Raw genomic sequence first — 8,989 nt, 5'->3', positions numbered from 1 at the left:
TTTATTTAAATGTCCCAAACTATCAGGCATCTTGCATGTTCACTGGAGCACTTTTGTAACTCCTGCCAAGGCCTGTCATTGGTCCTCTCATTGCTGTTCGACTTTCTCCTTTTTTTCTGCTGCACAACCAACCACAGCTACAGCAAAGAAGATCATCAAAAGAGTTATTAATAAATATATAATTGTATGGTCAGAGTGCATTTTGCACAGTATGAGACCTCCGATTGCTACACCAAGTAGAATGCGCTGTAGGCATTCTTTTGATGGAAGGTCTCATTTTCAGCCTCCTACTGTGCAATATTCACTCTAGTCTATAATAATATCTGAATCATTTCAAGACTTGGAAGTTTCAAAATACGCTGACTGCAAACGCAAGAGTGAGCATCGGACAGAGGGAAAAAAGACAAGCTTTCACAGAGAGGATGGTAATAACTCAGCAGACGTCAGAGTTTAGTTGTACTCTATGCCATTGCGGCTCTACCATATTGATACATTTTAGCCTTGCATACCCCGCATTTCTTTTCTGTGAGCCAGAGTGTCTGACAATCAATTGCATCATTATTACAGTTGTGTTGATATTGGACTAAACAATCTGAAGAGAACACCTTCTCAAACCAAGAATGACAGCAACGGGAAACAAGACCCAGTTCCAATTAGGTAAAAGAACAATTCTTGTCAATGGAACTTGACAACTCACAATGAGTGTGGACTAAGTATTCTAAACCACTTTAGTCAACCCGATCATGAGTTTGACTTGATTAAACTCCTAACCCGAGACTGAAATTAAATTCCATAGTGTTTTCTTTGACTTTCCTAGAGTATGAGCAAAATGAAGCAAACAACTGACTAAGCTAACACTGCTGGAACTTTAAAATGTTCTTCTTTGCCACTAACTTTGTAATCTGTGAGATTTGTTGACTAAAAGCAATACACCTTTTATTTAATAGTTGAGCATTATGTTGCATACTTTTACTGAAGTAACACGTGTTAGTATTTTATAATAATAATAATATAATCACTGACAATATATTCATTTTACCAAGGGACAAAGCAAGGCAAAAAATCTTGAGTCTTGGAGATTTGGGCAAAAGTAGAACACATCTTAGAATTGACTACAGGTTCTGTACATTTTGTGACAGAAGTCCAGATCATACATTTACAGTAATAACAGGAACATAGACAAGAGAAAACATTTAGAATGGGGAGGAACGTGTTGTGAGGTCATTTCCTCTTCTGTGATGAGATTCAAGGACTTAACAAATCCTACTTTCTCTGGCCTTCATCTCTAATAACTGAGCTGGGTCAAATTTCCCCTTGGATTGAAAACATGTGTCAACTTTCCTCCTTTCACTCATCTCTATTACTGCCACTCGTACACACACTCCTAAAGGCCTCTGTCACTTTTATCACTTCAAACACCCAGCAGAGCTTTTAAACTGTCTGTCATTTTTTTTTTCTAAACCTGATATCTTTTGTGGTATATTAGCACGGGATGAAGTGGCGGTGAGGTGAGGACAAGGAGGCACTGTCTGTATTCCAGAAGACCTCAGATTAGACCATGCTATGAACTTATTTGTAGCTTTCATGATGACGGTTTCAACATAATCATTTACCCGGTTCTGGGTACAGCTGGCTGAGTTCAGGTTCACTTTAACAAGTGAATGCCTTGAGCATTCCTCTGCTGCTGTTAAGCATAAAAATCATACTATAGAACTTCACATTGAAAGGAACAGACTGAAATGGCCTTCATAGTTATGGAACACAGTCCTTCACTAAAAATAAAATAGCTACGTCAATTATAATTACTTGCAAATTATGATAGTATTCTCATGGGGAATGATATATGGTATATTTAGGGATACACACAAAACAAATAATACTGGATTTTTGGAGTTGTACAATGGACTACAAGGTGTATAAAATTAAACTAAAGAAACATTTCATTTTATAAGGCAGAAGTCTTTCTCCAAGGGACTTAGATAAAACAGTGCACAATGAAGGATCACGAATCACCATTCGGGGTCCTCTGGTGCAGTATTCTGTGAGGCTGGCCAACAGCTCTTGGGTCCTGGGTTCAAATCGAGGCTATACTACCTTCTGCGTGGACCATGCATGCTCCCCATGTGTTCATCTGGGTTTCCTCTGTGAGCTCCTGTTTTCTACCACCTTCCAAGACATGCTGTTTAGGTTAATTGGTGTCTCTGAATTGTCTGTGTGTGTGCGTGTGCCTTGCAGTTGGCTTGTCTTGTCTTGCTCTCTGTGTCTGTCAAGCTGGGCTGCGTCTCGGTGGGACCCTCTATAGGATGAAGCAACTAGAGGTGATTGATGGGTGGATGGAGTGACTGCATACAGGGAACATTACTATGCCATACAGTGTAGTAAGTGTATGACATAATGACATTAGCATAACATCATAGTTTAGAGACATAGGAAATATTGCACAAAACAAGGAAAAAACAAATAAAATAAACACAGTTATGTCTTGTTCAATAATTAAATAGGGAAATCAGTCAAAGTCTTGGTTTATGAATTCACAGAGAATGAAAGGGAGGTTTTGAAATGAAGAAAAGATGATAATTGCTGTCCCTCTCACTCTCACAGTAGCTGACTGCCCTTGCGGCCAGGGCTTCAGCTAAAGCAGCCTGAGCTGCAGAAGGTCCACACTGGGACTTCTGCTAACAGGAGCATTGCAGACCTACAGTAGGTTTTGACAGTGATTTCAGAGATAGAGGCGAGAAAGAAAAGCAGGTTCCAGTATTGTGAAACTATTACAGATGTTTTATAAAGACATAGATTTTAAGTTATACTGTATCTACTGTAAAACTTTCACGTGCCTCTTGTAATTTTATAGATTTATAGGAATTCTTAATAAGGTAGACTTAGAAAAATAAATGAAAGAGGTAAATAATAATAACAACAACAACAACAACAACAACAACAACAACAACAACAACAACAATAAAATTATTATTGGTAGTAGTAGTATTATAAAACATATTTATATTTTAGAGATGTATATATATATTTATAAAACATCTGTAACAGTTTCACACAGTTCAGGAACAGTTACCACCGCGCAATCGAAGGGTTTTCTCCTTGCCTTCTGCGGCTGTGTATCACGCAGAGGCAAGCAGGTTAACCCCTTTGAAAGACTGGACACAGCCCCCCGCCTCCTCCTCTTCTGCCCCGTGCCTGAGCCGTGCAGTCTCACTGTCGCGGCCCCAGCCGCAGAGCGCTTCCGCGGGCGCACCGACGCAGGGCCAGAGATCGGGAGGATCTCAGCGTGCACTCTCAATGATCTGTTATTACTTTGTCAATCAAAGCCAATCAAGGTAAGGATGCTTTGGGAACAGGTCAGAACTCAAACTGCTCAGCCTTAGATTTGCTTCCAATAAAACACAACACCATGCCCACCGCTGACAGTTTGAACGAAGGCAAACTATTCGTAAGAAGATCTTTTTGTTCGCACAGTTACTGTATATTTGCAACCTTCACAAAACAACGGGAAATTGCAGAGAGGTGACAAAACAACAAGAAAGAAAAAACTCATAAGTCAGTGCGTGGTTTTATACTCCTTAGACGCAGTAAAAGACGTTGATTCATGTGTTATAAATATATCAGATTTAAAATGGCATTCGTGGAGGTCTATAAAAATGATGACGTCGAAAATTAGATTTTATTTTTTGCTAGTACAGTTGTGATGTGCAGGGTACTTTAAAATATTCTCTGGAGAATCCCGTCTTCAACAAAAATAAAATCAAATTTAAATAAATCATTAGAAAGCTTTAGCCTGGGCTCAACTCTATTTCACGAATTAAACAAAGCGTCAAAGTTCTGAACGCGCAGATCTGCGTTTATGAGCACATATATAATTTCGCTATGGTTGCTAATCCCGTATTAGTGTGAAGTTTCCTGCAGGAAAACTGGATATACTTGACCCCTTACAGTGAGCCGCCTGCTACAAGTTTATGATAAATGTTTCTGAAATAAAATGGAAAAGGAGGAAAGATATCACATTTTTTTTTGCGTAGGTGCTTTAGAATTAATTTTGAAACATTTTTTCATGTTAGGGGTTCAGATTTTAAAAAAAAAAAACATTTAGCATTATTATATAAACGCATAAAAAACTAGCAGAAAATCATAATTGTTTTTTTAATTGATAAAATCATATTTATTAAGACATTTAAACGCTGGCTTCTTTCTTTCCCCAGACTCCCCTATATTTGTTCTTTTATATTAAAAATAAATTAATCTAGGGACTGTTATTCATGATCATCTAAAAAACAAATATACTTTACATTTTACAAACATATTCCACCCATTTTATTTTATGTAGTCTCCTATTGACTGGCAATTTTAAACAAGTGTTTAAAGTACACAAATCTGGAATGCACTGTATTATCTTTTCTAAAACGACAGCCATGCCAGTGATGGCTGGGGAAATTGGGAATGTGGTCCACTAGGCGGCGCCGTAGCCCGCCTAATAGCAGCGTTGTGTGGCCTCTCTCTCTGCTCTGCCCGCCGCTGGTGTCAGTCCCTATTTAATGGCTGTCAGTGAGAAGGAAACAGAACGCAGCGAGTAATTAAAAACAAATTGCAGGTAGGAGCCTACTGCAGGAAGATGATATTGCCATTAATACTAATTTAGCATGCAGCTGGACGAGAGAGGCAAAAATAACCCGGAGTGTAAGAATGCACAGGCGATACCAGCAGAGATGCAGTGTGCACTAATTCCATTTATTGACGTCTGCATACTGGAAGGACGTGCAAGGCAATTAAAATTGCACCAGTAGTGTTTGCAGTAAATTATCACAAAGAAGGTTCGACAAACGTTTTAATTGTTTTAATATGTGCCAATCTCTTTGTATGCCAGGGGGATGATGGTAGAATTACTACCACTGCAAATAATATTTAAGATTTGTTTGGTGATAATGCCATACCTGTACTATCAAAGTAATATCTTCTGCTTTTGACCACATCTTTTGTCTGTTTTATGTTCTGCATTTTATGTTATAATTCATATTAGAATTTTATATTACATATATTTAAAATTCCTAATATCTTTACCAGCTGGTTTTGACAATTTTAGGTACTGTTATGTACTCCATGATCAATTTAGAATATTAGCAAAAATATCTTTAAAGTAAGATTGTGACAGGAAGCAGTATTAAATAGCTTTACAATTAGGAAAAACAGATACAGGAAGGGTTTTATCTGCAACATTGGAGTAAGTCAAACAATGGTTGTTGTTCTTTATGAAAGCCCTAAAGTCTCCTGAAACTGTTTCAGCCAGGCTTGGAATTCATTTTCATCTCTGGAAGTTTGCTCTTCCTCTGCAGGCTTTCAGAATGCTTGCTGTTCTGTGACTTGTCCCACTGTACATGAGCAAGAAGAGTTTGTTTCCAGAGTTCTCTCTGTTGTTGTTAGTTTCTATTCACCTGGACATTGAAATACATTCAATTGTGCTGCATGTGCAGTGATCACATTTCTCACCAGTCTTGGTAAGAAGAAAAAAAAACACATGCTCAAGAACATGTAGTGGTTTGTCCATACTGTCCTGCAAAGCTGGATTACCAGGCAAATTAGTAGAATTTGCTGCTAGTGCAGTCTACATAGAAAATAAGCAACATGCTTTATATCAGACTGCTCAGAGACAGAAGAAAGTGCAGCACTTGCAGTGCTAGGTGAATATATATTCATGACAAAAGATAAGTTTACATAATATATTCACTCTACATTGTTTTGATAAAAATGTGAGCATTTTTAAACATAAGGCATTTTTTGTCTGAATCTTTTCAGATATTCTAAGTAGTATGTCTTTGTTTAACTGTGGGGTACTGTATCCTTCAATCATGTTGTGACTGTGCTTTGTGTCTTCAGTGCTTTCAACAATTGTAATATACAGCACCACTTTTCTTTTGACCAGTGCTTAATGAATGATTTTTTGAAAAGACGGCTATGCTTGTAAGAAATTCTAGTGATTCTGAGTCAGATACACTTTAATGAGATAGATATATATATACTGTATGTACAGTATATGCACTGGATGTAGTTAAGCAGTTAGGTTTATAGCAGGAAATTCATTGTGGACAATCATTTGTAACACAATTTTAAGCTCAGGGTTTCAGGTAGCATTGGGATTGAAAACAAAAAGAATACAAGAATAGATATACTGTATATTATAATATATATACAGAAGTTAATTCTGATATATATTTTCTATAAGTTTTAATTACTTTAAGCATCATAGATAAAAGCACACCAGTTTCTATAATTATTTGAACTGCTTTCAAAACTCTTAAGACAACTGTGTATTTAAAAGCAGTAGTGATTGGATTTAGGGTATTCAGGTTTTAATTAGTTTAATTAGTTCGGTCTGGCTTAAAGTAGATTTTTATGATTTTGGAGTATTAAGAGAGAACTGTATTAATATCTACTTTAAACAAAATAGAAAAGTTGTGAATTATTAAGAACAGTAAAAAAGTGCTTGAACTTTGAGTACAATGACATTTTATTTCTATCGATGCTTCACTAAGAGCACCAGTGACACATTTTGTTGAAATAAATATGGGAAATATTTAACTCACTAATCACTGGGTTGTTGGTCTGTGCATTATTTCATATTTAAATTCTAGTTATTTTGATTATTCTACAGTATTATATTCAAGATCAAAATGTATTGTATATTACCTAAAATGTAACAAATATTATATGTAATGTTTTGGATGAAAATACCCATGAGAATACATATTAAAGGCATTGAAAAAATCTGTAATAATTAATTTGCTACCGATTTCTGGACAGTATTTTATTCTTAATTGTTGATAGATACTGTTTTTCTCTTGTGTGTTTTTTAAATAGTGACTTGAAAATATTTCTGTGTTTAAAAATACCTGGAGTTTGAACCTGGGTCTAGTGGTAGTAGGAGAGAGGGAATAGTAGTTTTCAGAGACATCCTAACTGTGAAACAATCAAGTACATGTGCATGTCTGTCTGTTTCTGCTGTTAACAGCTTCTTTATTCAGTTTTGCAGGTTGAGTTATGGTGGATTTATTGACACTTTTGTGTAAAATCATTTTTTTATTTATGAACTTGAAAAAGAATAATAATATATATTTGCTAATTATGTATCCTTAATGTTTTCATGTTGTACATGTTTTCTTTTTGACATTGAAAAAAAATAACTAATAACCTGATGTTTTCCACTGTATTTGTACATAAATCAACTTTAATCATCTTGGGGAAGGTACTGTCTTTGGCCGAACCATTAAAAGAAACCCCTTAGGAAAAAACAACAACAAAGTAAATCATATACAAGATGAAAAAAGTTAATAAACATGAAAAGTATAGTTGATAAAACATAGAAAACCATCCCTAATTTTTGGTGACAATTATTTTCCAATGCTTGTTTCCAAATATAAAAAAATAAATCTATTTAATCTTTTTAACAGTATACAATTAAATACATTGTATTATTATTATTATTATTATTATTTTATAATGATAATAATAGAGAACACCCAATAAAATGAATGAATTAAGGAAATTGAGAAAGACTGTTTTTGAACCCTTATTCATATAATTCTTATTGTTGTTGTGAAGACTCATGATTTGCAGTATACTCAGGTGATGAAACAGAATATGTAGCCCTGTAATAGCTTTCAGAAGATAAAATATTATGCATCAATTACATTCAAATGAGATATGTTACACTCAGGAAAGAGAAGAAAATCTTCCAGTTAATTAATTTCTTTTCATGGTTGTCAGACCATTTTAACAACAAGTGCCATCTAGTTATACAACAGAAATAAAGGTTTTGAGACTCAAATACCCCTTAAACTTATATAAAGCTAATAAGAAGACAAAACTCACCTTTTAATGCTTTTATGAAATGTGTGTAATTCACATTATTTATATTGCATAAGAAATACATTAAAAACAAATAGAAAGTACAATGTACACATCTTTATTGTTCTTAAAACCAACAGTATTTTTTGTAACAAGCTTGCAAAATGTGTACTGTCACACAGTCCAATAGCTCTATTTTGGAGATGATAAGAATTATCCAAAAAACTCTCTTATTCTACGGGAGGCATTTATGCTTGTTTATACAGCCCTGCAGAATCAAATCTCTGTACTGTATTCCAATACAAACAAAGACATAAATCCAAAAATATGAATGTACTATTTTATTCTCAAATGATAAGGGGCTGTCATCATAAACAAAGTGCCTCTTTCACTGAAGTAAGAAATGCCGGTGGACATTTTGTTGAAACTCTTATTTTTTTTATTTTTTTATTTTTAACTGATTGTGCAGACGTTAAACAAGTAGCATTCTCTACACTGTCATGCAGTGGAAGGGGTCTGTCTCATTCAGGGAAGCTGGTGAGCATAGCCTGAAGATTGCTCAGAGTGATGGAGTCTCCCCTGTTTGACACCTATAAGACCCCAGGCCAGTTTCAGTGTTTGGGCTTTAGAAAAAAGCCTATTGTATATGTTGCCATTTCACAATGGAGCCATCTTCAGGCACTATACACCTAAAAGTGTTTTAACGTGTTCTTGCCCCTAGACAGCTGAGCTGTGGCCGTCTGTTTACGGGCGCAGCGAGAGAAAATGTACCCCCGTCTGGTGAGGAATTAGGCAGAGGTCAAGATTTGGGCATCAGGGAAAAACAGGACAGACTTAAGCCTAACAATCTGAATCCTGGGCTGGGAGAAAAACAGATGGAGGGTTCGGGAAGACACTGGCCCACCGTCACTCAGAGATTGAATGACTAAGCTGTAGTAGCTGCTAGTAGCTATGCTTTAAAAGTACGTTTACAAAAACAGATTGTTTACTCACACTGGACACCATTTGACCATATTGCAGCGTCCTCCTGCCCGCCTTTGACCAAGAAGCAAGAGTGTTGAGCCGCAGAACACCAAGTGGAAGATTAGCAGCGGCTGCCACCCCCCTGCATTTGCCGATGGATTATTAACTTCAGAAAGGC

The 8,989-nt window shown here is 36.0% G+C and overlaps 1 long non-coding RNA gene across 1 annotated transcript in view; it reads left to right on the top strand.

Annotated features, from left to right (window-relative positions):
* Positions 1-3,172: 3,172 nt before the first annotated feature.
* Positions 3,173-8,989, top strand: part of LOC148659300 (uncharacterized) — a 46,185-nt gene continuing 40,368 nt past the window's right edge. Inside the window, exons 1-2 of the long non-coding RNA XR_015940413.1 lie at positions 3,173-3,332; positions 8,869-8,987. This is a non-coding gene — a long non-coding RNA (uncharacterized LOC148659300). The remainder of the gene's footprint in view (positions 3,333-8,868; positions 8,988-8,989) is intronic.

Source organism: Lepisosteus platostomus, chromosome 7 (genome assembly GCF_059453375.1).
Source record: "Lepisosteus platostomus isolate fLepPlt1 chromosome 7, fLepPlt1.hap1, whole genome shotgun sequence".
NCBI lineage: Eukaryota > Metazoa > Chordata > Actinopteri > Semionotiformes > Lepisosteidae > Lepisosteus > Lepisosteus platostomus.
This window is presented reverse-complemented; position numbering and strand designations above follow the sequence as displayed.